The sequence below is a fragment of the Prionailurus viverrinus genome, chromosome D4, assembly GCF_022837055.1.
Source record: "Prionailurus viverrinus isolate Anna chromosome D4, UM_Priviv_1.0, whole genome shotgun sequence".
NCBI classification, from domain to species: Eukaryota; Metazoa; Chordata; class Mammalia; order Carnivora; family Felidae; genus Prionailurus; species Prionailurus viverrinus.
The window spans coordinates 62,462,971-62,489,754 of NC_062573.1; the positions used below are offsets into that span (position 1 = coordinate 62,462,971).

The window sequence follows — 26,784 nt, forward strand, 5'->3', positions numbered from 1 at the left end:
TCATGCTCTGTCTCTCTCTGTCTCAAAAATAAATAAACGTTAAAAAAAAAAAACCCAAAAGAGTGAAAAGAAATTCTGAGTTGGTCCAGTGTTTATTTGTGGAAATTTTTAAGGAATATAGATACAGTTTTATATGACACTGTATGTAAAATAAGTTAAGTACAGGGAAAAATAATGTATTTCCAAAAGAACTCACAACCACCTGTTTATAATAGCACAAGACCAGAAAAACCTAAATGCCATCAGAGGCTGGTTAATTCAAGTATGACATCATCATGCAACAAAATGTTTTTCAGTTGTTAGAAAAATTGAGACATCTCTACATATCCAGATATGGCAAGATTTCTAAGACATATTCTTAAGTTAAAGAAAAAATGGGGGTACAAAACAGCATAATATGGTATGATATCTTTTGTACGAAGGTGAGAACACACATACACGTGCATGTTTGAGGGCATGGAAAGGAGAAAGTAGTTGCCTCCAGGGAGATAAACTGGGTACCTGATGGACAGGGAAAGGGAATTTGTCTTATTTTTTACCTATGTATCTTTTGAATTTTGTATTATGTGCAACTAGTATCTATCCCGGACAACATATTAAAAATAATAATTAAAAATATTTAAAAAATGAGAAATAAATTATTCATGTTCCACCATACCCATAAACTGAAATGACATCTGCCCTTAAATCTCCCTGCAGGGTCTGGCACAGTGCCCTCCATTCAATATTTCTTAAATTGTTGAACTAAAAGTAATAGCTCATACAGAATTTAACAACATAACAAAACAAAACAAAAGGATCATTCAATATTTATAATTCATACTTGATATGTTTTCAAAGAACTAAATCATTTTAGCCGAAATGAACAAACCACATTATGGAAACAGAATAAACCTCTGAAGTTGTTAAAAGATACTCGAATCAGCTTTAGAATCCAAAACTTCCTAAAATGGAATAATTTATCCTGATAAATACAATCAGGAAATTTAAAAAATCATGCATTTATAATTACATTGTAATTTGCCTGAAGAATACAGGAATTAGATGCCATCCATGGGATGCTCTTCCATCTGTGATTAATTTGACATAAATCTGCAGATTCAGCAAAGCTATGTCATGTTTGTGTTTAGACTGAATCTGAGAAAATAACATTGCTTTGGATGAAAATGAAGATAACCGTAAGAAATAAAGTAAATAGTAGGGAATCAGATATTAGGAGCTCTCTGAGGGAATACTATTCAGAATTGAAAACATAAAAAAGTAACATTGAAACTGTTATAGTAACAAAATAACTATTAGCCCAAGCTTGTTTCTCAATTTTTCTCTTCCAGGTATATAGCTTAGCACGTCCAGGTATATAATAACCTATTAGGATCTCAGCCATGTTTGTATCTGTTCTTTACTGTTATTTCTATGTAATCTTCTCATATCCCTCTAACAAGTTCATATCCACATTAGATATCCTCAAGATTCTCCTAAGGGACTCAATTTTTCTCCAAAAAAAATGCTTAATTACCCAGTCATTCCATTTAGGGAATAGCAAAAGTGTTCGGCAAAAGTCTTCATGGAATCCCATGAAAAGTAAATGCCATCCCAACTCCCACATCCACGTGTGTTGCTATGGGTCATTCAGTTCGCTTAATGAGGGAATAAAATTTGGTCATTCAGAAAAGAATAAAGTGAGGACTTGTTTTAACTTAAAAATGTCTCCCCTCCACATATAGGCAAGGCTTTAAAACAGATTAAATAGCCCTAAGCATGTGATGTCAATCCCAGCACAAGTAGTTTAAGAGAAGCTCAACATTTTAATGCAAGAAATTCACTCTTTATGCAAGGAAATTCATGGTGCTTTTTCATTCCCATCCAAAAACCTTTCTAACAACGCAGAATCTTGCTCTAGGATCTCACAGATTGCATCACCTGCCAAAGAAATATATACTAATCTGTCCACATCTCCCAATCGTCAAGGACCCAAGGCAGTAACAAAGTTAAGGAAGAAAGAGCTCATTTCAAACATTTCTTTTAAATCTCTGGGGTTCAGATGTTTACAGTCCATTCATAAGATCAATACAAAATACTCTCAAGAGAAAACCAGTCCCAGGGAAAGGGTTTTTTGTCCTTCCACTTCTCACATGTCCCTCCATAGCTCAACCTTTTGGGTGTTCTTAATGAATGGTCATTTGAACTTGATTTCACTTAATAAAAATACCTAGTATATCAGTTAGTCATTGTTCTGTAACAAACTACCCTCCAAATTTAGCAGGGTCTGAGGAAAGAGAAAGAAGTACACAAGTACTTATTCAAGCCTCTGCTTGTGTCAATTGTTTTGTCCCATTGACTAAAGTCATGTCACTAAGCCCAGAGTCCAAGTAGGAAGACCCTACCAAAGGGCTTCAGTAAAGGGAGATGCAAAAAAATTGGGTCCATCTGTGTATTCAGTCTGCCATGCCTAGAGATAAGCAATACAGGGCAGACTTAGCCCCAAAATGACTCCAGCCCTAAACCTTCCACTCTAGTCACTTACCCTACGGTAGGGGGTGAGTTGCCGTGTTGTCCAGCAAGTGAGAACTAAGGTCAGCCCTGGCTTGTTTAGGTGCAGACTGGCTCAGAATATAGGAGACATCATTTCCTGCCACACCAAGGCTGGTAAATGGAGTTCGGGGGCAAGACCCTTCCTCCCAGCCGTTAGGAAGAGACTCCCACTACTCAGTCCAGAAAAGAGTGAGCCCAATGGGAAGGAAAGATACACCCCAAGGGAGGACAGCCAGAGTGATCAGGCTAGGAAGAGACCAAGGTGGATCGCTTTGAGTTCTGTATAATATAATGAAATTCAAATTCCTCTGGTCTTAGGGCCTAGGAAACCTATCAGGTTTCCCAAGCTGAGAGTGGCTTCAATGAATTGATTAAAAAATTTATCTCTAGAAGCTACACGATGGAGGTGACAGAGAAGTTATGCTTAATGAGCACATAACAGAGTCTGCAGAGCAGGAGAGCTTTTCACTAGTGATACATATTGGGAAGAATAATTGGCCCAACAAACAAAAGAAGAGATCAAGCCACAATGATGGGCTCATCCTGGCCAGGAAAAGTAACAACAGCACAGTGGATAGGACAGATGAGATGAAGCAGCCAAAAGGAGTGTGCATGAGCCTCCCTATAGGAGATGCCCCTAGAAGGTTCCCCAAATGATACAGGAGGTGAGGCATTTGCCGGCTGGGGCTTCAGTAATTTAGCTGGTGGGGAATGAGCTAGACCAGTGCATCTCAAACAATCTGTGCAGAAGAATGAGTTTCTTACATTTCCAAATTTTTACAAACTCAGAATTTATAAATACTACAAAAATAAATTGCCCTCAAACTAAAACTTTTTAAAAAGCACAAATACAAACAAAATATAAGACCAACTGTTTCATCACTAGATTCAATAGACACAAAATTACTCTGTCAAATTATCAAAGTTTCTAAACACTCACTCTCCATTTCAGTCCTTATGTCATCAGGGACTGGTAACAACTTACCAACTAATGCAGGTCTGTGGACTATAGCAAGGGTAGTACTGACCTAGAGAGCTGTCAGCCTTTGTTTGACGATATAAAGACAATAGCTACCAGGTTTGGAACATCTCCTGTGTTCCAAGCTTTGTACTCAACACTTCACTTTTGTTATCTTTAATCTTTTGAAGTTATTATCCCCATTTTTTTCACATTTTTAAATTTTATTTTTGTAATTTACATCCAAATTGGCATATAGTGCAACAATGATTTCAGGAGTAGATTCCTTAGTACCCCTTACCCATTTAGCCCATCCCCCCTCCCACACCCCCTCCAGTAACCGTCTTGTTTGTTCTCCATTTTTATGAGTCTCTTATGTTTTGCCCCCCTCCCTGTTTTTATATTATTTTTGTTTCCCTTCCCTTCATCTATTTTGTCTCTTAAAGTCCTCATATGAGTAAAGTCATATGATATTTTTCATTCTCTGACTGACTAATTTCACTTAGCATAATACCCTCCAGTTCTATCCATGTAGTTGCAAATGGCAAGATTTTATTCTTTTTGATTGCCGAGTAATACTCCATTATATATATATACCACATCTTCTTTATCCATTCGTCCATCGTTGGGCATTTGGGCTCTTTCCATACTTTGGCTATTGCCAATAGCACTGCTATAAACATTGGGGTGCATGTGTCCCTTCAAAAGAGCCCACCTGTATCCCTTGGATAAATACCTAGTAGTGCAATTGCTGGCTCATAGGGTAGTTCTATTTTAAGTTTTTTGAGGTACCTCCATACTGTTTTCCAGAGGGACTGCACCAGCTTGCTTTCCCAAGTTATTATCCCCATTTTAAAGATAAGGGAACCAAAGCCAGTGAGGCTAGGCACTTGCTCTATACTACATGGCCAGTACCAGTGACCAAGGAGGGCTTTCTTTCATTGATGGTCTTGTCCATAAGGCTTGAATAAAGATGAGAATGGGTATAAGCATGTACAAATTTCTCTACCCTCTAAGACTCAAATAAGGGTGGGAGGTGCCAGGAAGACTTGCAAAGTCCCTGAGTATAAATGCCTTTGACATTAGCTCACCTTTGCAGCTGCCATTTCTACAACTTCCCCAAAGGTAGAGGCCTGGAGTTTTGCCAGATTCATTATAGTAACCATGCCAGCTCAGAGACCCATCCTGTTCTTACACTTCACTGCAGTTTTGTCCCACAAATGCAGTAAGAATATGAGCAAAATAAGTAAGAATGCTATGGGAATCTAAATTCCATTTTAAGATCTGAAAGTAGAAACCAAGAGTTTAGAAAGCCTCTAAATTCTACATGTCAAAGCAATCTGATCCCAGGAGCTCTTTTAAGAGCTCAACAAAACGAGTCAAAATTATGAATTAATAATAAAAAGAGAAGAGTCCCTGTCAATGTCATTGTCAAGGATCAAGCTTTCTTAGAACTGAAAAATATTGCTCGAAATCCCTGAGAAAAACACCTCTGTCTGGTGCCCTTGAGTTTCAGGCCTTCTGGCTGGAAATGATTTTGTGACTTTTGAATCAGGTAGGATTAGCACAAAAACATCATATGAGGCTTCATCACAGCTGTGACAGGCTCCTGACACTGTGTTTTAAGTTGATTGGAGGTCTTCTGTTGTGTTTGTGTGGTTTTTATTTGTCAGCTCAGCTGAGTAAGAGTGAGTTGCGCCTGATCGATTTGCCTCAGGTTCAAGGATGCTGCAGGAATGTGCAGGGAGGTCTGGCCTTAACTTCTCCAACCAGAACCAAACACAGCAGAGCCCCCCTCCTCAGTCTGCCCAAGCATAACAGAAGGGGCTCTTAGCACCAAGCATCAGAGGAGAGCTTCCAAGGCAAGAGCCCAACACAAGATGAAGAGAGGGGAGGCTGAAAACACAGTTGGTGATTACATGGGTTGAGATAGACAAGACAGGAGATGGTGTTGTAGCCTCATTGAGGCTTTTCATGACCACCTCTCATGCCAAGTGGACCCTCCCTCCTTTGTATTATTATCATAGCCTCAGAGTACTACCATGGAGTTCTTCTCCTAGTATAGAGCAATCACGTGTTCACATAGTCAATTCCCACAGCCTTTTATGGCCAGGGACTTCTTAGCCATTTGTGTGTCTAGCACCCTTCCTGGCAAACTATAGGCACTAAATAAGTGCCATCTGAGTCTTATGAACATTAGCCAGAGAAGTCCTTTGGGCAAAATAAGTAAGAATGCTATGGGAATCTAAATTCCATTTTAAGATCTGAAAGTAGAAACCAAGAGTTTAGAAAGCCTCTAAATTCTACATGTCAAAGCAATCTGATCCCAGGAGCTCTTTTATGAGCGCAACAAAATAAGCCAAAATTATGAATTAATAATAAAAAAAAAAGAAGAGTCCCTGTCAGTGTCATTGTCAAGGATCAAGTTTTCTTAGAAATGAAAAATGTTACTCAAAATCCCTGAGAGAGCACAGAGCCAGCTGGTCTAAACACTATCAGTCTATTTTCAGGAGCCATGTCATCCCCTCATTTAATTTTAAACAGTTTTGTTTTCTTTTTAATTCCACGTCCACAAAGAAGATTGGATTCAAATATAAACACAAAATCTCACCACTCTTTGCAAGATTTAAAATTTAAGGAAGGAAAACTATGTTCAGAGAAAGATAGCCACATAGGCAATGAAAAACAAATGCTTCCAAAATTTGGAAGGGGTTTCAGTCTAGGATTGGCCACCTACTCCAGCCCATGACTTCCTGTGCAATAACTTCACCATGCATGAGCTCAAGCCGGGAGCTGCCGTAATGAAGACAGAAAGAAGAAATCTGAAAGCTGCAATGCCATCAGGAGCTATGTCCAATGTCACTTCAAGGAGCAATAGGCTCACAGAAGCCCTGGGCAGCTTTTATACAGTTCTTGCAGTGAAGGAGGAGGGTGAGCTGAGCAGACAACTCCTGAGAGCTAGAGTGAACCACTTCGGAAGTATCTTCCCAACACTTGCCTATCTCTGCCCTGCTGAAAATTCACCCTCCCATCAGTGGACCCCAGGGCCACATTAGAGCTGTGTGACTCTGCCACCCACCACAGCTAATGAGCTCAGGGCTGGACGCATGGACAAAGTTGGGGCAACCAAGACTCTCTCCCAGAATTCTGAAACTAGAATCCAGCCTCCATGGCCAGGATCCTCTCAGGACATCTCTTTTTCTGCTTCTATTGATTTGAAGTGGGTCTCTGTTACTTTCAATCAAAGGGAACGCGACCATGTCAGGAGTCCATCAAAAAATCCACGGGGGTGTTCAAAGAACAAAAGTCAAATAAGCTCTCAGTTAGTGAGAGAGTGTTCAGATTGTGTTGCTGGTCAAGGAAGTGATCCTAACATCTGGAATTTTTAGCAGAGACACATTTCTCTATTCCTCCAAAAGGGCTGAGTTAACAGTGCTACAACTTTCCTTTTCCAGAGGAAAGTTACATATATGTTTACATACAAATATTACCCAAATATATATTGAGGTACCCAAAGTAGATACTATATTTTTAGTAAAATTAAACTAAAATTAAAGTCATATGGGCAATCACTAATTAAACTTATTAATTGTATTAATTATACTAGAATTAAAATATTTTTTAAAATGTGTTCTTTGAGATTTGTTTTTCTACCATCATTATTTCTGGACAGACTTTCTTATTGTGGTGGAGGAAACCTCACAGCTACCAATAATTCTAGTTTATCTCATACCAAGTAAGAAGAAGCCAGTATAATCTGAACATCTCTCCAGCATGCATTAATATTTCATTATGATTTAGCTTTATTTTTACATACTGGAAGAGCTAGGAAGATGAAGGTCTTGATGGTGTCTATATATCTGGTTGATAATGTAACGTAAAATTTGTATCTTAGCACTTAAAAATGTTAAGGGTCTTTTTAGGCCTCAATCTGCTTTTGTTTCTCATTGTTGCGTTCTTTCCTGGACATCAGTGTGTCAGCTAAGACAGATGTGTTTAGATGCTTCGTCCCGTCTTCTGCTCACATGCTTTCCTCTAAGTGATGACCTCTTTAGAAGTCAAGATGAGTTCTATCTCTCTAAGGGGACTCAGCCTAAAGTATGGATCTCTTAGGTCAGCAAAAACTCATTCTTCCCCAAATTCTATATGGCTCTACCCCATTAAGCCATTATATTAGGCCAACTAGAGGTTGTCTTCTTAACATACTTAAGTAAATGTACACGTGAATTGATATTGATTCTTCCTATTTTATTTTATAAAACATTCCTTAGGTTGCAAAGATACAGGCAGAGACTGGCTTCTATTCTAAAGATCACCAAATATACCCTTAGTCCTAAGTATTAATATTATGCCCTAAGCGTCATCTTTGTGTAGATCTGCTACCGACCTGTGCCGTTAAGTGCAAATTAGAAAAAGTATATTGGTGCAAATAAGCAAGGTGCCACTGTAGGCAGACACTGCCTTCAAGAGCTGAGCTTGGCAAGTAACCCAGGGGCCGGATTCCAGCCCCACTCAACCCTCTCAAGCTCCTCATGCCGCAGACAAACAGCATAACCATAGACAGTGGGGTTGAAAAGCTATCTTTACTTATTTTTCAGCTCTGCATTTAAGAGAGATGGTATAAAAAAAAAGGGTAAAATTGCTGCTAACTTATGAACTTCAGAAAATAAAAAAGGTATGGAGGTTTGAGATCATCAATTTTAAAGTTCTTTTGCAATAGACACCAGGGCATAGACGCAGAAGAAGAAGCAAAACGCTGCATTATTAGCAGTGCTCTTTGAGAAGGAGCTGGTATCTTTACACAGTAAAGTGCATAAAGTATATTAATCCTAAGTCTACACCCCAATGATTTTTACATGTGTCTACACTCCATAACAACAGCTCAGTCCCAGATACAAAGCATTTCCGGCACCTCATACGATTTCTTCTTGCCACTTCCCAGAAAATCACCCCTGCCCCACAGCAATCATGTTCTGATTACCTTCCATTACCTTCGATTTGTTTTGCCTATTCTTGGACTTGGTATAAATGGAATTGTACTGTATTTACTCTTTTGTGTCTGTCTTCTTCTAATCAGCACGATGTCTGTGGGGATCCTTCCATGCTGTAGTATGTATTAGCAGTTTCATCTTTTTGTTTCTGTGTAAAATTCCATTATATGATGATGCCACAATTTATTAACTCTCCTCTTGATGCATGTGAGGGCTATTTCTAATTTGGAGCCATTTTTAATACAGATTCAGTGTTCCTTTGCATCCAAGGAATAGAATTTCATATTTTTACTCAATGTTATTCCACACAGTTTATACAATAACAGTAAAATAGAAAGACATAGAAAATTAAAATAAGGTAAAATACCAATGCATGGATGGATAAAGCACAATAGGCAATCTGTCGGGTCTTTATAGTTGTGATAATTGAGTCTCAAGTGAGACTCTGAGCTTCCTAGAGGCCAAACAAAGGGGGAAATATGAGAATTGTATAATTTGTTTTAAAGGAAAAAAAATAAGTTAGTCAGGGGAAGCAAAACTTCTGTTGCCACTAAGTTCCAAAGGAAGTTCTTCACATGGAGCTTCATGGTAGGAATTATTGAGAGATGGAATGAATAATGTCCTCGGGGTGGCGCCACAGGAAATGAATGAACAGATTTTAAATCATTACTCTTAGAGTGGTCATAAGACACGACTCCAACCCAGCAGGTTATAAAACAGTATCATAGTTCTGTGGCATTGTGTGAGGTGCTGTTTTTAAGGAGGAAAAAGTATATTAGAATGTCACGTATCCTAAGTCAGAGGTTGGCAAACTACAGCCTACTGACTAACTATGGTCTGCCACCTGTTTTTATAAATAGTTTTACTGGAACACAGCCACACCCATTCATTTGTACACTGTCTATGGCTGCTTTCCTGGGACAACAGCAGAGTTGGATGGTTGTGACAAAGACCATCTGGCCTACAAAGCCTAAAATATTTGTTATTTGACCCTTTACAGAAAACAAAGTGTCAATTCCTCCTCTAAATTAGCAATAGAATAGAATTCCAGGTATTATTTTCTTTTTGGTTACTGTTCATGTCTTGATGTAGTCTCCACCCCTTACAGTACAGAAAGAAGGGATTTTGCAGATGTAATTAGGGTGACAGATCCATTTATATTTATTTAATTGAAAGAGAGATTATCCCAGATGGGCCTGACTTAATCAAGGGAAAGTTCTAAAAAGAGGGACTGGGTCCATGCTACCATCAAAGATTTCTCTCTCTTGCTGGCTCACAAAAGTGGGCTACATGTTGTGAGAGGGTCTCTGGAGAGAAACATGTGGCAGGGAGCTGTGGGTGGATTCTAGGAGCTGAGGGCCCCAGTCCAGCAACCACAAGGAACTAAATTTGGCCAACACCCAGGTGAGCTTAAAAGAAGGCTCTAAGCAATGGGGAACACCACAGCCCCAGCCAACACAGGACTGGTGAGACCCTGAAACAGAGAATACTTCCAAGCCAAATCCTGACTCTTCACCCATGGGAACTAGTAAATAATAGACGCATATTGTTTTAACCCACTACGATTGTGGTAAATTGTTACACGGCAATAGAAAACTAACACAGTTACCTACTATCCCCAATTTTTTCTACAATACACATATGGTTTAAACATGAGACAACCACAGTTTTTATAAAGAGTGCTTATCTTTTAGAAGTACATACTGAATTATCTAAGGATAAAATGATATCATATCTGAGATTTGCTTCAAAAAGTGAGAGGGGACAATGCAATGGTACAAATAAGATGAGATTGCCGTATGTTGATAATTCCTGAAGCTAAATGATGAGTTCAAGGGGATTTATTACACTTCTCCTTGCCTTTTTGTATATGTTTGAAAGTTTCCATAATAAAAAACTTTTTAAAAATTAGACTCCTACATAGAGAATTAGCTTAAAGGATGTTTATAGTGTCTGATACAGGAAAACTAAACAATCTAAATGTCTACACAGGGAACTGGTTAAATCAATCACTACAGATATACAATATGTTCACATGTATTTTTTAAATTGCATAAAAGAATGATGCTGGTAACATTAGCCTATGGTCTGATAAGCTGATGTAAAATAAAATTGTTAGTAAGCAACAAAACAAAAAGCCACAAAACTTGTGCATTTTTTAAAAATTCATCTAAGTAAATTCTGCTCTGTCAGTGACTGAATCCAGCAGTGTAAGTGCCCTGCTGGCCCCCCTTGATTGAAGAAGCATAGTGGGGGTGCCAAAAGGAGGGGAGAGCCCATGGAACCACCCAGTGATCCCCCCCCCACCCATCACTGATCCCTCAATCATCTGCTAGATCAGAGGCAACTTTAGGTAGGCACGTTCTGGCTCTACGTTGAGAGTCTCTAGTCATGCTATGAATGTACAGAGGTTGCATAAGGAAGAGGGTGGAGTCAAATGGGTCATTCAAAATCCTAGGGCATCCTGAATAAATACAACCACGGTTCTCAAGAAAGATTTGAACTTTGACCATCTTTAGGGCCTTCCAGTTTTTACTTCAGCCCATGTGGCCTCAGATTTATATTATCACTGAGAGATTTCCCCAATTTGCTAAAAACTACAAGTTCCTCGGTGTCGCCAGCTTCTGTTTCCCCCATTCTCTTTGTTTGTAAGATCAAGGGACAAGCTATACCTGCATTAAACTGATTCTTGGGCCCAATTTTTCTTACCATCACTATTCCAGATCACTTTAGGGCAGAATGTTCAAAGGCAGTGAGGACATGGTAAATGTTCTGCCAAATTATGTGCAATCACAAAATGCCAGAGATGAAAGTGCCCTTATAAATCATTTAAAGTTTCTTTATTTTACCAACTGGAAAAAAAGAGAGAGAGAGAGAGAGAGAGAGAGAGAGAGAGAGACAACACATAATGCAACAATGACCAATGTCACAAGGACAGAGTATCTGAGAGGAGGACCCAGACACAGCAGCTCTCAGGCCAGTGCTGTCTGCCTGGGACTAGGTGCCCTCTGAGTCAGTTCTTTTCGATCTTAATGGATAGCCCGAGTTTGAGCTAACACATAGACTTACAGAGCAGTAGCACAAAACCTGAAATAGGGGTGACCAGTGAATATAGGAAGAAAGGAGAAAAAGGAAGAAGGGGGAGAAGAAGAGAAAAAGAGAAAGTCCTAATAGCCAGTGGATGAATTAAAAAAAGTGTTCAAGCTCATTAGTCATCAGAGAACCACAATCAAAATCACAGGAAGATACCACTCTCCACCTATCAGGATAGCCGAAAGTAAAAAGACTGACATGGGGTACCTGGGTGGCTCAGTCAGTTAAGTGTCCAACTTCGGCTCACATTATGATCTCATGGTTTCATGGGCTGGAGCCCCACGTTGGGCTCTATGCAGACAGCTCAGAGCCTGAAGCCCGCTTCAGATTCTGTGTCTTCCTCTTTCTCTGCCCTACCCTGCTCGTGCTCTGCCTCTCTCTGTCTCTCTGTCTCTCTGTCTCTCTGTCTCTCTCTCTCTCCCTCTCTCAAAAATAAATAAACATTAAAAAAAATTTTTTTTAAAAGACTGTACTAAATGTGGTACACATATGGTTATAACTAAAACTCTCATATGTCACTTGGAGGGCTATAAGTACTGGATATTGGAATGAGTGATGCATTTACTTTGGAAAATTGGGCAGCAATCTCCACTAAAATTGAGCATGTGCCCACCTGCTAAGTCAGCAGTTCTACCTCAGGGTAAACTCCCACCAGAAAGGTGCAGATATGTTCACCTAAGAGATACACTAAAATGTTCACAACAGTTCTATGTTTAATAGACAAAACTAGAAACTACTGAAATATCCATCAACAGTAGATGGATAATGATGGTGGTATATTCATAAATGCATATATAATGCAGAAGTATGAAGGAAGCATCGCTATAGGCAACAGCATGTGTGAGTCTTACAAAAATGTTGAGTGAAAGAAGCCAGTCACAAAACAAATTATCTCCATTTATATAAGCTTCAAAAGGTGGCAAAACTAATTAATGATGTGAGAAGTCAGGACCGGGATGATTTCTGAAGAGAAGGAGGTGGGAATGAATGGGAGTGGTCACAAGGAGGTCTTTGGGGGCACTGGTAGACAGCTGAGTCTTTCTGAGTGGTGATTACACAGAAGTCTTCACATTGTGATTATTTATTGTGCTGAATACTTGTCATTCGTGTACTTTTCTAAACATACACTATTTTTCAATAAAATCATTTATAAATATTTTTGGATGTTTACTTATTTTTGGGAGAAAGAGAGAGACAGAGCATGAGCGGGGGAGGGGCAGAGAGAAGGGAAGACACAGAATCCAAAGCAGGCTCCAGGCTCTGAGCTGTCAGCACAGAGCCTGACACGGGGCTCAAACTCACAAACTGTAAGGCTCATGAACTGAGCCGAAGTCAGGTGCTTAACGGACCAGGCCACCCAGGAGCCCCGTTTATAAAGATTTTTAAAAGAAAGCAGCAGGCAGCTCTTTGGGTAGAAGTCTAAGGATCTCAAGATTCTTAATCCATGCAGCCTTCTTGAACTTCCTAACACCACAGGACATTCATTCACTGTGATCCCAAACATCAGCTCCATTTCACTGCTAGAAAGATGTCTACTGGATACTGATACCAAAAATATCATAGACATCATAGTAGATCCCTAATAGTCTCAAAACAACAGAAGGGGACAGGGTTCAGAGATGTGCTCTGCACCTCATGTATGTTATCTCCAGGGATTCTCTCAGTAACCCTTCACAACAGGTATTATTATTAATTCTATTTTATAAAAGGAGCAACTAAGTCTTAGTGAACTCAAGTAATTTGCCTGAGGTTGCAAAGGTTCTAAACAGCAGAACCTAGATTCAAATCCAGAATTTCTCTGCTCTAAAAACCCTCAAGATTTTTCCATCACACCCCATATGGCCCTGTGCTATTACTGCCTTTGACTTTTACCAGTAAAACCACTTCACAAAACTTGTACCCTCACAAATATCTCTTATAAACAAACTACCCTGAGGTGATTTCCTAGAAATATTATTGTTTTACACTCTGTTGCCATTGACAACCCTGAAAATGTCCCATAGCCTTCACTTTTTAAAAAAAATTTTTTTTAATGTTTATTTTTGAGAGAGAAAGAGAGAGAGAGAGAGAGAGAATGGGGGAGGGGCAGAGAGAGAGGGAGACACAGAATCCGAAGCAGGCTCCAGGCTCTGAGCTGTCAGCACAGAACCCAACGTGAGGCTCGAACTCAGGAACTGTGAGATCATGACCCAGGCTGAAGTCAGACACAACCGACTAAGCCACCCAGGTGCCCCTGTAGCCTTCACTCTTAATAAGAAAAAAAAAAATGGAGGTACAGATTCCTTGATTCCCAAATAACATTTAACCACCTGGGACATAGCCAGAGTACTCCTGTCCCTCACCTACTCCCCGCCCCACCCCAGGGCCTTCTGAAAAGGGGGAGATACCAAGGCCAAGTTACCTTTTTAAAGATTTTCTTATTGTAGCTGTTTTATTATTCATATACTTTTAATAGCATCACAATGATTGTTTTATAGACCTGCTATAGCTTAAGTTAATGCTAAAGACATTATAAGTAGCTCCCTTTTAAATTTTTAACCAGAATAAAAGTTTACGAAAAACACATACGTTCAGGAAACTATACGCTCTTCTACACAAAGGAGACAGTTTCACAAGGCAGCTTACAGAATTTAGGGGGTCCCACAGGTATTTGCTGCCCATTACAAGTGCAAAAACCAAAGTCTGGTGACTACCTATAGGCAAGTACATGATGTTTTCTGACTTAAAGGCCATTTTCAGGAAGTGTTATAGAAGAAGATGAAGACAGAAAACATTCTATTTCTCTCCTTTTCATTAGACAAGAAAACCAAATGTTTCCACAGTTGGGGTCGAGGAGTAGGGAGGAGACACTAAACAGGAAGACCCTAGAAGGTGCAACATTATGCAATTATTAAATGAATCTACTTAAACTACCCAAATGGGTGTGCCTGGTTTAGAAGAGGTTAATGGTTTGTCTCTTATTGAAGGGGAATGAGTTTTGTTAAATGTATCGATAGTGCTAACTTATTAATAATTGAAGCACAGACCTTCTCCATTGCCCCATTAGACATGCTTTCTCATATACACGATGATGAATTTAATGCTTCTGCTTTTATATAAAGGGACCCATAGCAGAATTCCTCCCTAATCTAGACTGGGGGGGTTCTTGAAGAATCTTCCTGGTAGAAGAATCTGTGGCTCTAGAGAGTAACCTTAAGAGAAAAGCAAGGTGGAGGGAATAAGGTCCTGAGTGAATCTTTGACGAATATTTTTATATTTACTAATATACAGTGATAAAGCCTGCACATTGTGAGTCAATAATGACATTTTACACATCTTAAATTAGTAATAGTGGCCTCTATACAGTCAATTTTCATCCCCCATCTCTTGACTCCATGGATATTTATTAAGATAAGATCTTCATCCCTCAAGTTTCAAAGAGATGCTAGTGAATTCATTTTATCTTTACAGATAAACTACAAGCTGAGGCAGCTTTTCCTATGGTTAGTTTTCCAGCCAAATATCTTTCTACAATTTGTATTTTACAACTCACAGCTGTGGCCACCACCTCCCTCTCCCACCCCACTCCAAAACCAACACAAAAGACTGCTTGCCTTGGTCCCAGAGATGCAGGGATTTCTTTCAAATGAGAAACATCTTAGAATACCTGAACTGGCTTATGCATCCCAGATGAGGAAATTGTTCTTCATTCCTCTCCAATTCCAGAATGATAGCCTGAATATCACGTACTCCTTTGTCCCGCCTCCTCACCACACAGCAAGAGTCCACCTCGGGAATCCATGTTTCCTTTCCTTCTGATTCCTTCCACCTCATGGCAAAATCTCCAACTTTACTGTGATAGTTTTATGTGTCAACTTGGCCAGGCTATAGTGCCCAGTTATTCATTCAAACACTAATTGAGGTGTTGCTATGAAGGTATTTTGTAGTCATGGTTAACATCTACAATCAGTTGACCTAATTAGAGGAGGTCACCCAAGATAATGTGAGTGGGCCTCATCCAATCCAGTTAAAGTCCTTGTGAGAAAACTGAGAAAAGTAAGGTTTTTCAGAGGAGAAAAAATTCTCCCGAAAGACTGCAGCATTAGCTCCTGCCTGAATGTCCAGCCTGCTGGCCTAGACCGCAGATTTCAGATTTTGAATTTACCAGGCTCCACCTCACAATTGTGGGAGCCAATTCCTTAAAGTAAAGCTGAAAAAGAAAGAAAGAGAAACCGTTCTATTTTTCTGGAAAGCTCTGACCGATACACATATGTTCCTTCTTTCTTTATTCCTACCCCCGCTAATTACCTCAAAACAAAGGACTCACAGGTCATTCATCTTAGAAATGGAATCTCAGTTATTCCATAGCAAAATTTATATACTAGTATTTCATGGAAGGGGAGCTTTAGCTTGTATAGAGATTGTTATCATTTTCAAACTGGCTTCTGACAAAGATACTTTGCTTGACCAAACTTTAGTCAGACTCCTAAACCTTCTCCTAGGCCCATCTGTACACTCCCGTGCAAAAATCTAGTTTTACCAAGAACCTGCTGAGTCATTGTAACCAGGATTCCTCACCTTTGGTCATCCCCCGGGTGATGTCTGATCACCCTAGCCTGCCTCCAGCAAGAATCCTGTTATGCCAGTTTAACCACAACCCCCTCTCCATCCCCCCCCCCACCCTTAATGTTTCCTCTTAGTAATTTTCTGAGCACTGACCCCCAACTCTGCTCCTTAGCTATGAATTCCCATTTGCCCCTGTTGTACCTGCAGTTGAGCCCAACCTCTCTTCCCCACTGTAAAATCCCATTGCAATGGTCCTTGTCCTTATCATGATAGTCCTGAATAATACCTTTCCATCTTTAAGTGTCACTGAATATTCTTTTCTTTAACTCTTCCAATTAGAACAATTTTTTCCAACACTTGATTCTAAGCCAACACGGAGATTTGTGTTACTCAGTTTAGAAAGGGTGGCAATTCAACCAGAAGACTGTTTTCACCCTGCAAAGATGAACACATCTGAATCCAAACCAGCTTCCTCAATCCTAAAGACGGTGAGAAAACCAGGTGCAGCTCCAGAGCAGACTGGGACAGGCTTGGCCTGCACCAGCATGGAGGTGGACCTTTGGAGCTTCGCCCCACACTCCTATATCTACAATGGAATCAACTAAGGACTCTCCGCTAAATTGTCACCTAGAACCAGGTCAGACATATACTGCTTCTCCCCACGAGTACACCAGTTACCAAGTATGTCTCCAACTTTCTCTCAAAACTCTGCATAACATGTGACCAGGCAAGCAGAAGCCATGTTCTTCCCAGCCTTCAAAGGGAAAAAATTACAAATCTTTGAAATCTAAACCCCCTACTCAGAACTGAGTGTATGTCCTGTAGAGATATACCACTTATTCCCATATGGAAGAAAGAAAATAACCCCCAAATTGAAATTCAAGCATTTATCAAACAGTTATTTCTCTATTTCTAAGAAAGTCCTTTTCTTCAAAATTCTTAAGGAAGAGAAAGAACAACATAAAACTTGGCTTATTTCCAATAGAAAAATACCTACAAATAATCCTTATTACCATTGGATGAGTTGTTACTGATTGAAAACTCACTAATGACAAATATTACTAATAAGGTCACTCCACCTACCACATAACTTGTCAGGAGATACAACTAGAAACCGTTGTTGGTGTCTTTCCAAGGAAAAACCATTGGCCAGCCCCAGTTGACTGAAAGGTTCTTGGCAAAATTGGTGAAAGTGAATCCTGGTGACACTGATGAATGAATAATGAAGTGAAGTTTTTTTTAAAGTTCCTCAGGTCATTAGTAAGAACAAAAGATCAAAGAGAACCAGGATATAGGTGAAGGGCCCCTGAGAAAAGGACTGTCCACACCCATTTACCAACCACTCCTTTACTCAGCCTCACAAGCACCAAAAAACTGACACCATCCCACTTGAGGTAACCAACCTCTGCAGGCCCTTGACAAATGGTGCTTCCTGGCCCAATGCCAATGCCACTCTGATGGGTGAGGCAGGGAGATCTTTACCCTTCCCCCTCCTGTGACTCTCATGGATACTACAGGAAAAGGAAGCCAGGGACTCCACAGATGCTAAACTGTGGACGGCAAAGTCTCAGGTCTCGTGCTGCATTTACCCCATCATTTGTCACTGACTGAAAGAATCTCAATTAGGAACAGCTGAAGAATCAAACTGGCTTGCATGAGGCTGAAGAAACTGTCACGCAGGGATTAAATGCAACCCCATGTTTGCAAAGGCCTGAGCGTTTGGCAATGCATGTAGAATGATTTATTTGAATAATTACTATGAGTGAAACATTATACTTTATTATATAAACATGAATGAGTCAAGGTCCCCAACCTCAGGGGGCTTATTTCTGGTGAAGAAGACTGGCAAGTCCAGAGCTAAAAGGCAGGGGGATGAAGTTTGCTTAACTGAGGGCGACAATCCTAGAGAAACCCACAGGCGGAAACAATTAATTTCGACCAGGAAAACTAGAATAGGCTGCCTAATAAATTAGTAGGAATTAAGGTGGTTTCCCTTAGAAGCTCAAAAAGGAAATTTAGGGGATGCTTGGAACTGGAGAAGACAAGAAATGGAGAGAAGTGACATAGAAGGGTGAATGACTCCCAGAAACATGGCAGCAGGCAGAGGCCCCCGGAAAATGAAAACACTCTTTCTAGGCTTACAGACTGAGCCGTAATTCACCTCCTATTTTTTCTCAAACTTTCAGTAAAAGTCTACAATGCACAACAACCCTCAACAAAGTGCTTGGGAACAAAAATAGAAAAGGGCTGGGTCAATCCTTGGGGTCAGCAAGACAAACAGTGCCCTTTTGCCCAAGATATGTAAATCTTAGAAGTTGTATTTGGAAGACTGTGCTTAAATATTAAAAAAACAGAGAACAGAGGGCATTTGGGTTTCACACATAAAAACGGTAAAGTAATAAATTTTAAGATGACAGGCAGCATGCAAAGGAAGGGAATGGCTTTCACATTCTATAACTCTGAGCTAGTCAGATGACCCAGCATCCATTCTTTCTCTTGCTTTCCTATTGTTAACTTATGCTACTCCCTCTGATAAAACACCTTCGTATAGGTTACCCAATGCTACCTCCTCCAGGAAGACTTCTTGACTCTTCCAGACATGCAGATCCTTCTGCTCTGCTCTCATGCACTTTCCTCAATTAATTCCATTATCCAATCGTCTAAGAAATGCTTATCCACTGGACAGTCTCCCCATTAAATGGAAAACTAGCCTCAAAAATAGAAGCTGTGTGTCTTTTTATCTGTGTGACATCAATGCTTCAATGTCCAACACATTAACTAGCACACAGTTGATGTGTTATTTTAATTTTTTAAATGTTTATTTTACTTTTGAGAGAGAGAGAGACAGAGAGACAGAGCACTAGTGGGAGAGAGACAGAGAGAGAGGGAGACACAGGATCTGAAGCAGGCTCCAAGCTCTGAACTGTCAGCGCAAAGCCTGACGCGGGGCTCAAACTCACAAACTGCAAGAGCATGACCTAAGCTGGAGTCGAATGCTTAACCAACTGAGTCACCCAGGTGCCCCACACAGTTGATGCTTAATCAAAGTTTCTACAAATAAGGAGAGAAAAGAGGAAGATTTCTACCAGATTGTGAGGTTATGGTTATGATGTGATCAAGAGACCCAAAAAATAAGAGGAATGGACTGATTAAATATAGTGGCCTGAATAAATGCACTTATCTATACTCTCTTCTGAAATGTGAGAAAGTTAAGGAATCTTTTTTGAAACTATAAAGTCACAGAATAGACAGCACTAGAGATATGAGAACATTTTGGGAAATTGGGAAATAGATGTGGAGTTAATGCAGCTGCAAAGAATGAAGACCAAATGCCTAGAAAGTCAAGCCAAAGAGCAGTAGAAATTCATGACTTAGAAATGCATGCCTGAGAGGGGTGCCTGGGTGGCTCAGTTGGTTAAGCATCTGACTTTGGCTTAGGTCATGATCTTGCAGTTCATGGGTTTGAGCCCCCATCAGTCTCTGGGCTGACAGCCTGGAGCCTGGTTTGGATTCTGTGTCTCCCTCTCTCTCTGCCCCTCCCCACTCGTGCTCTCTTTCTCTCAAAAATAAACACTAAAAAAATTAAAAAAAGAAATGCATGCCTAGGAGAGTTTGGATCTGAGACCAGCTATCACCAACCTGAAAACACAGAGATGGGTTAAGTCTGAATATAGAGCTTCTAGAGCCTACACCGTTCCTCCATCCATTCCTACCAAAATACCACCATCCCCAACTCTGGCAGGACACTAGAGTGTTATTCGGTAAAGATTTTGAACCAGATTCTCCAGACTATCAGTGGACATGCCATATCTTCTGAGATATACTACAAATTAAATATTCACATACCATATGTTTTCCTTATACCAGACTCTTCAACATCAACCCAAGATCTTGAGGATCCCTCCATGGAAAAGTCCAGTTGGGGGCCTTATCACCAGTAGAACCCACTGGCTGGCAAGTCTACTCTGCATTCAGAACTTCTAAACACCTTTTTTAGTGACTCATTATGAAATAAAAAATTTTGACAGCCAATACTTTCACCCAATTTCTCCTTTTAATGCAATCTAATTGATTTACACCCTGCAGATGCCTAGTGTTTGTTTTAAAATATAAAGACTGTGGCCAAACAGAGAAGATGTCTAGAGGAAATGTGAAAAGCCAAATCCAAAATGATTTATTTTGGGTCAAGCATCCCCAGAGAGATGCATATAACTAGAGTCCCAGTTAAAGCAGAAGAGAGCTTGGTTTGTACTAAGGAAATTATTGTAATTAAAAAACAGTTTACTTTCTAAAGAAGCTTAGAAAACCCCCACAGAGACTATAAGGGGATTTCTGAATAAAGACATCAGACTGAGGTGAAGATCAAAGATTTTTTCTCTAATTCTTAAATAGAATAGAATTTTTTTTAATTAAAAAAATATTTTACCCAAATATAGTCAAGGATAAGTGATGTAATGCTGCCTTAAATTTCAAAAGTGAAATGAAAGAAAGAAGATTCTTAACAGACTTAGGAAGTCTCCAGGATAGATTGGAAAAAGATTTACAATTCTTTACTTCCTCCCATTTATAGTCTTTATATCTTTGCCCTTTGTCATGTGATGTTGCTGACCCCCACTAGAGTTAGATTTGGCCATGTGCCTTTTCTGGGTCTATAGACTACTTAGCAGTCACGATGCGAATAGAGTCTTTGTTCGTGTAATGCGACTTGGCTTTTTATGCTGTTAGGATCCCACTAGGTAGCAAGTCCCTTCCATCTCCAAAGTGAGGATATGAAGCATCCCTGAAACCAACTGCAAGCCTAGAGTCCAGCCTGGCCCAGCCAAGCCCAGCCCAGATCAGACAAACTGTGGCTTACTTGCAGATACCTGAGCATTAAGATAAATATTTGCTGTAAGCCACTGAGATCTTCCAGTTTTTTTGCACAAGAAAAAAACCTATTATAGGCTCCTAACTTAAACACCACCTCTTAGAAGCAATACTAAGGGAAGATGAGTAGACAAAATGCTCAAATGTGCACATTACCCACGAATGTGAAGAGATGCACATTGAGCGCAGCCCAGGAAAGTGCAGAGAGGAAATCCTCAAGAGGAAAAGAATTTTTCTGTCCCTATAAGAGGTCAAGATCTCACAGGAGACAAAAACAAAACCATGAGGGCTAAATTAGGGGATCTCTAAAGCCTGGGCTTCCATGCTCTTTGAGAGTAGAACACACTGAGGTAGAGGATAAGCCAAGGGCTCCAAGAAAGGCTTCCCATAACCCCAGCAGAACATTCCTCCACTGCCCCCGCCACACACCTCCAACTGCACGTGTTCTGGTTTTATAAAAGTAACAAGAGTGTACAGAATACAATACTCAGCCTTCAGGCTGCAACTCAGAAAGACAAACAGGTCTTAGAGACTCTGAGAAAATTCATGTGCACTATATTATATTGACTAAAAAGTGGGCAGAGTCACTCATGCCAAGCTGGATCAAGATAAAAAGAAATGGCATGGCAGCTAAGGAAACAGTAAAACACAAGAAAAAAAGTAAAAAGAGTGGGAGAGATAGAATGGAAGGAGGATGGAAGAAAGGGATAGGGAGCAGCAGATAAAGGACACAATCAGAAAAAAGGAAAGTAAATATAATTCAAGGAAGAGAGGACAAATTCCCTGAGTGCTTCTTGCTACAAAAAAGAAAGAAAGAAAGAAAGAAAGAAAGAAAGAAAGAACCCTTAAGAAAAACATGAATTTAACAAAACAATAATCCAAAGTCAAAATGAATAAGTAATGAAGCAAAATGAGAAGGAGATTGTGAAACGAAGGAAACCAAATAGGGATCAAAACAACATCATTATAGAAATAATAAGTAAAAATCGTGAGGAGAAGAGAACAGCCAAAATTAATTACTGACATAGAACAAAGCCTGAGTTAATCAGTGCAGGGAAGGAAAAAGTTTTCCTCAGCCTTCTTAGGGTCTTTGGCTGGCGCTGAAAATTAAACCAACAAAGATTGATTAACAGGAGAAAAGTATATGTGTTTTATTGAATTGTTACAGGTACATGGGAGACTTCACAAGAGAATGAAGACACAAAGAAGTGACCAGAGCGGGAAGCTTTTACACCTGTTAGACAAGGAAACGATACATTTGGGAAGAACTGACCAGATAAAGAGGTTTGGGCTAAGGACAGTCCAACTAGAGTTAGGTGGTCCTTATTTCCTTAACTGGAAGAGAAAGATTAGTTTAGCAAGGTTTATTTGCAGTTTCCTCTGGTGCCTTCTGTGGGCTGATAAGAGTCAGTCTCCAGTCAAAAGAAAATTGATTTCCTGCTTTTAAGTAGAAAAGGAGCTTTTTCTTCATTCAATGCTTCTTAATTGCCTTCAGCTCAAAATAATTTTATGTCAAAAAGGCATATTTGGGGTGACATATTCTGGTTTCTTTCAATAGCAAGTGAAAGCAAAGGTATAAAAGCAATTGAGAGGATATGCAGGAACAAAGATAGTGATATATGTCCTTAATATAAAGAGCTCAAAAAATGAGACAAAAAAGATAGTAGAAAACAAAATAGAAGAAAACTTCCATAACATAAAGGAAGGACTAAACCTAAAGCACAAAAAGGGCACAAAATTGATACAAAAGATTAATACTGTGACATGTTCTCAAGAAGATATTAATTCAAACAATAAAGAAAGATTCCTTCAGGCATGGGGGTGGGGGGTAAAAGGGGATAAAACAAATAAAATGGATAAAAATCAAGCTGTGTTTGGGTTTCCCGAGAGCAATATCCAATGCCTGAAGGGAAAAGGAGCAATGCCTACAAGGTTCCCAGGCAAAGAGAGAGCACCCCAAGTGTGACAGACACAGCCAAGTAAGCCCTCCAGCATGAATACAAGATGGACACTTTCCAACAGGAAAGAACAGGAGAAATGTAACATCTCTACATCACAGAGGAAATGGGATTCTTGACCACAAAATCCAACCAGCCAAAAGATGCATAAAGAAGCTGTGACTTGAAAATTATAGCAAAAAAAAATTAAAATAAAAATAAAAATTTCACAATACTTGGTAGAAAATGTGACCCATGAACTGTACGTGTACACAATTTGTCCTTTGAGTATGAAGCTAAGAGGAAAATCAGAGACTAAAAGTCCTATAAGTCCTTCTTGAAAAAAAAATTACCAGGCAGTAAATCCAACTCAATAAGATGTGAATCAAAACTGGAAAGAAAGAAAAAAAAACAACACAGAAATGGAGAAGCTTTGATTTAAAAAAAAAAATGGTGGTAGGCATTAGCCCATCTACTGAACATCTAAGACCAAAGGACTCACAGGTAATTATGGTGATGGCATAGAATGTAAATCATCAGCCTTGACAATTTAAAATCAATCAAATGAGCAAAGGGAATTCAAGTAGAAGTGGAAGAACACATATTTCCTTATCTGTCAGAGTAGGAAGTCAACTACTCCATCCAAAATTGAAAACTGGACTTTAAAAAGCAAAAAGATGCCCAATCTTTTCATCATCTTTTTCCCTCCTAATTTCAGAGGAACTAATTCAGGAACTATTATCACCCATGGTGAAGAAATGTGTGTCTGAAGTTCAGTAGCTCCTACAATCTTATTTCAGTTCATCCCTTCTGTTAAATGCATGTAAAATTAAATTTACTGTATTTTTAAATATAGCTTTCATTTTTATAAAGATGCTTTCATTTGTATAAAATTAGCTTTCTCTTTTTTCCTTTATGGATATATTCCCAAAGACACAAGTGAGAAGGAAAGAAAAAAAAAGATTTAGGAAGTGATTTGCACCTAATATAAATGAGGGTTACTCTCCATCAACGGTTAGCAAACCTCAGTCTGCAGGCCAAATCTGGCCCTAAATAAAGTGTTATTGAAACACAGTCACACCTGTTCGTTTGCATATTGTCTATGGCTGCTTTCCTGCTACAACAGCAAAGTTCAATTATAGTGAAAGAGACCAAAGACAAAGATATTTACTACTCTGGACATTTACAGAATGTCTAGACATTTACAGAAAGCTTGATGACCCCCACACATAGATGGTGGGATATGGGGGTATGGTGTTTGAGGTTAGGTTTTTATTTTCTTTTTTATTATTTGTTATATTGCCTAGGATTTTCATTTAAATTTAATTTTTAATCAAAAATGAAAACTTGTCATTTTAAATAAAGCTATGAAAACACTTTCATATTTAATTTTTTAATGGGTATTTTTTTTCCCGAGAGCTAGACAGAGTGTGAGGGAGGGAGGGGCAGAGAGACAGAAACACAGAATCTGAAACAGGCTCCAGGCTCCAAACTGTCAGCACAGAGCCCAACACGGGGCTCAAACCCATGAGCCGTGAGATCATGACCTGAGCCGAAGTCAGACCCCCAACTGACTGAGCCACCTAGGTGCCTGAAAACCACTTTCATATTTAAAAAAAAGACTAGCCTCCATATGTGAGATTTAGGCTAAGTGACCTTCTGGCTCACCTACAGCTTCACGCACTCCCTTCTAGAGCAGAGTCTTTCCTCCTGAGAGGCTGGTGTTTCTGTGGAGAAGACTCAACACAAAGCTGGCTGGTGGCTATGGAAATCTGGGCCAGTTTGTCAGGTGCCCATCTGAAGAAGGCAGTTGTGTCACTGGCTTTGGCAAACAATTTGAGAACCCCATCCAAATAATAAGAGGATGAGTAGGGGAAGGCAGGGGTGGGGAGAACATTTTTTTTTTCTATTTAGCAGTTGCCAAAATCACAACCTTCAGCAAATATCACATAACTCATTAAAAGATTCCTCATTTACTGAAACTAAAATGGAAGTGGCCCAAGAATCAAAAGAAAAGAAAAGCTAATCAGTCCTGCTCACACATTTAAAATCTATTTCTCAACTGCATGCTAATTTCCCCATGCCCAAATAAAGGCCTTTTCTCAAAAATTAAAGTTATAAAATGTTTTGGAGTCCACACGGTCCAAGGGATAGTCAGAGTCTGCGAAACACCATCTGATAGATTTGTAAGAGACCTTGTCATACCCACAGCTGTGAGTGGAAAAGGCTGCCCAAATGTGTCCCCACTGTGAGCCTTTGCCCTTCAGCCTCTGGGCCATACTCTGCAGAGTCTTTCCACTGGGAAAACCTCTCTGATGAGTGAAGCAGCCAAAGCAATCCCAGCAAGGGATGAACGCCCGTCCCTGTACTATGTATCACTTCCCCCAGCATAAATTATTAATTAATTACAGAGCATTCCAAGGGCACAGAGGCATAATTCTGCAGGATGAGTTATCAGCCATTAGAAACAAAGAGAAAGATTAAGACCCATGAATTAAAGGTTTCATGATTCAAGATGTTTTCCGTCTTAAAATAATTAATAATGTTGATTTTATTCCCTATTGAATAAATGTACTTATTCCAAGAACAGTAAATCTCCCGAGTTCAATAGCAACCAGAATGAAAAGGTCTCCAACAGAAACCTTCTGCTTCCTTCCTGATTAGAAAGCAACTTTATTTTTTTAGGGAAAGTAAAAATCTATCTTAAGGTCTGTTTTTACTAAAAATGCTAACTGATCAACTAATTATATCTAAAAACAGAAACTGCAAATTTTTTTCTTCATGCTTTCTCAGGTTTCTCACACAATCAAAATTTTATTTTTTTTAATTTTTTTTCAACGTTTTTTATTTATTTTTGGGACAGAGAGAGACAGAGCATGAACGGGGGAGGGGCAGAGAGAGAGGGAGACACAGAATCGGAAACAGGCTCCAGGCTCCGAGCCATCAGCCCAGAGCCCGACGCGGGGCTCAAACTCACGGACCACGAGATGGTGACCTGGCTGAAGTCGGACCCTTAACCGACTGCGCCACCCAGGCGCCCCCACAATCAAAATTTTAAAAATCAGTTTTTATAGGTAAAAATTTAATTAGTTGGACACAGAACACAAGTTGAAGTTGTCTAAGAAAAATGCTTATAAGTTCTGTCATGAATCGAAGAACTAAAAATAATTCTTACAAAGGTTTTACAATTTTTGCTCAGATTTTACAGTTCCTCCTTATTTTATTATCAGTCATCCTGATGCTCCATGAAATCTAGGATATTCTTCCAAATACATAAAATTTTCTGTCATGCACTGCACCACTACCTCATCTCAATCCCCCCAAATCCCTTATGGAACAACAACCAAGACCAACATGATAATTAATATTTTTTTAAAAAGAGTTGGTACTTAGATGTTTCAAAATGGCATCCCTAAACCAAACCACAAAATGCTGAGATCCAGTTAGGGAGGCCAGTCTATCTATAAAGGCACATTTCTCCATAAATAGGCAGAACAGACATAAACCAAGACATTAAGAGCAATTTGAAAACAATTCATGACTTTAGATCAGAAATCCAATCCTGGGAGGTGGGAGAAATGTGTGAAGGGGTCAAAAGGTACAAACTTTCAGTTATAAAATAAATAGGTCCTGGGAGTTAACGTGCAGCATGGTGACTATGGTTAATACTACCACACTGCATATTTGAAAGTTAAGAGAGTAGATCTTAAGAGTTCTCATCACAAGAAAAAAATTGTAACTTATTGTCGTGATCATTTAACAATATACACATATATCAAATCATTATGTTGTACACATGAAATTAACATAATGTTGTATGTCAATTATATCTCAATTTGAAAAAGAAAGCAATCCAGTTTTA

At 39.4% G+C, this 26,784-nt stretch overlaps 1 pseudogene; it reads left to right on the forward strand.

The window, feature by feature from the left end:
- Nucleotides 1–6,261: 6,261 nt before the first annotated feature.
- LOC125149882 (dual specificity protein phosphatase 5-like) overlaps nt 6,262–26,784 on the forward strand; it is an 83,091-nt pseudogene continuing 62,568 nt past the window's right edge.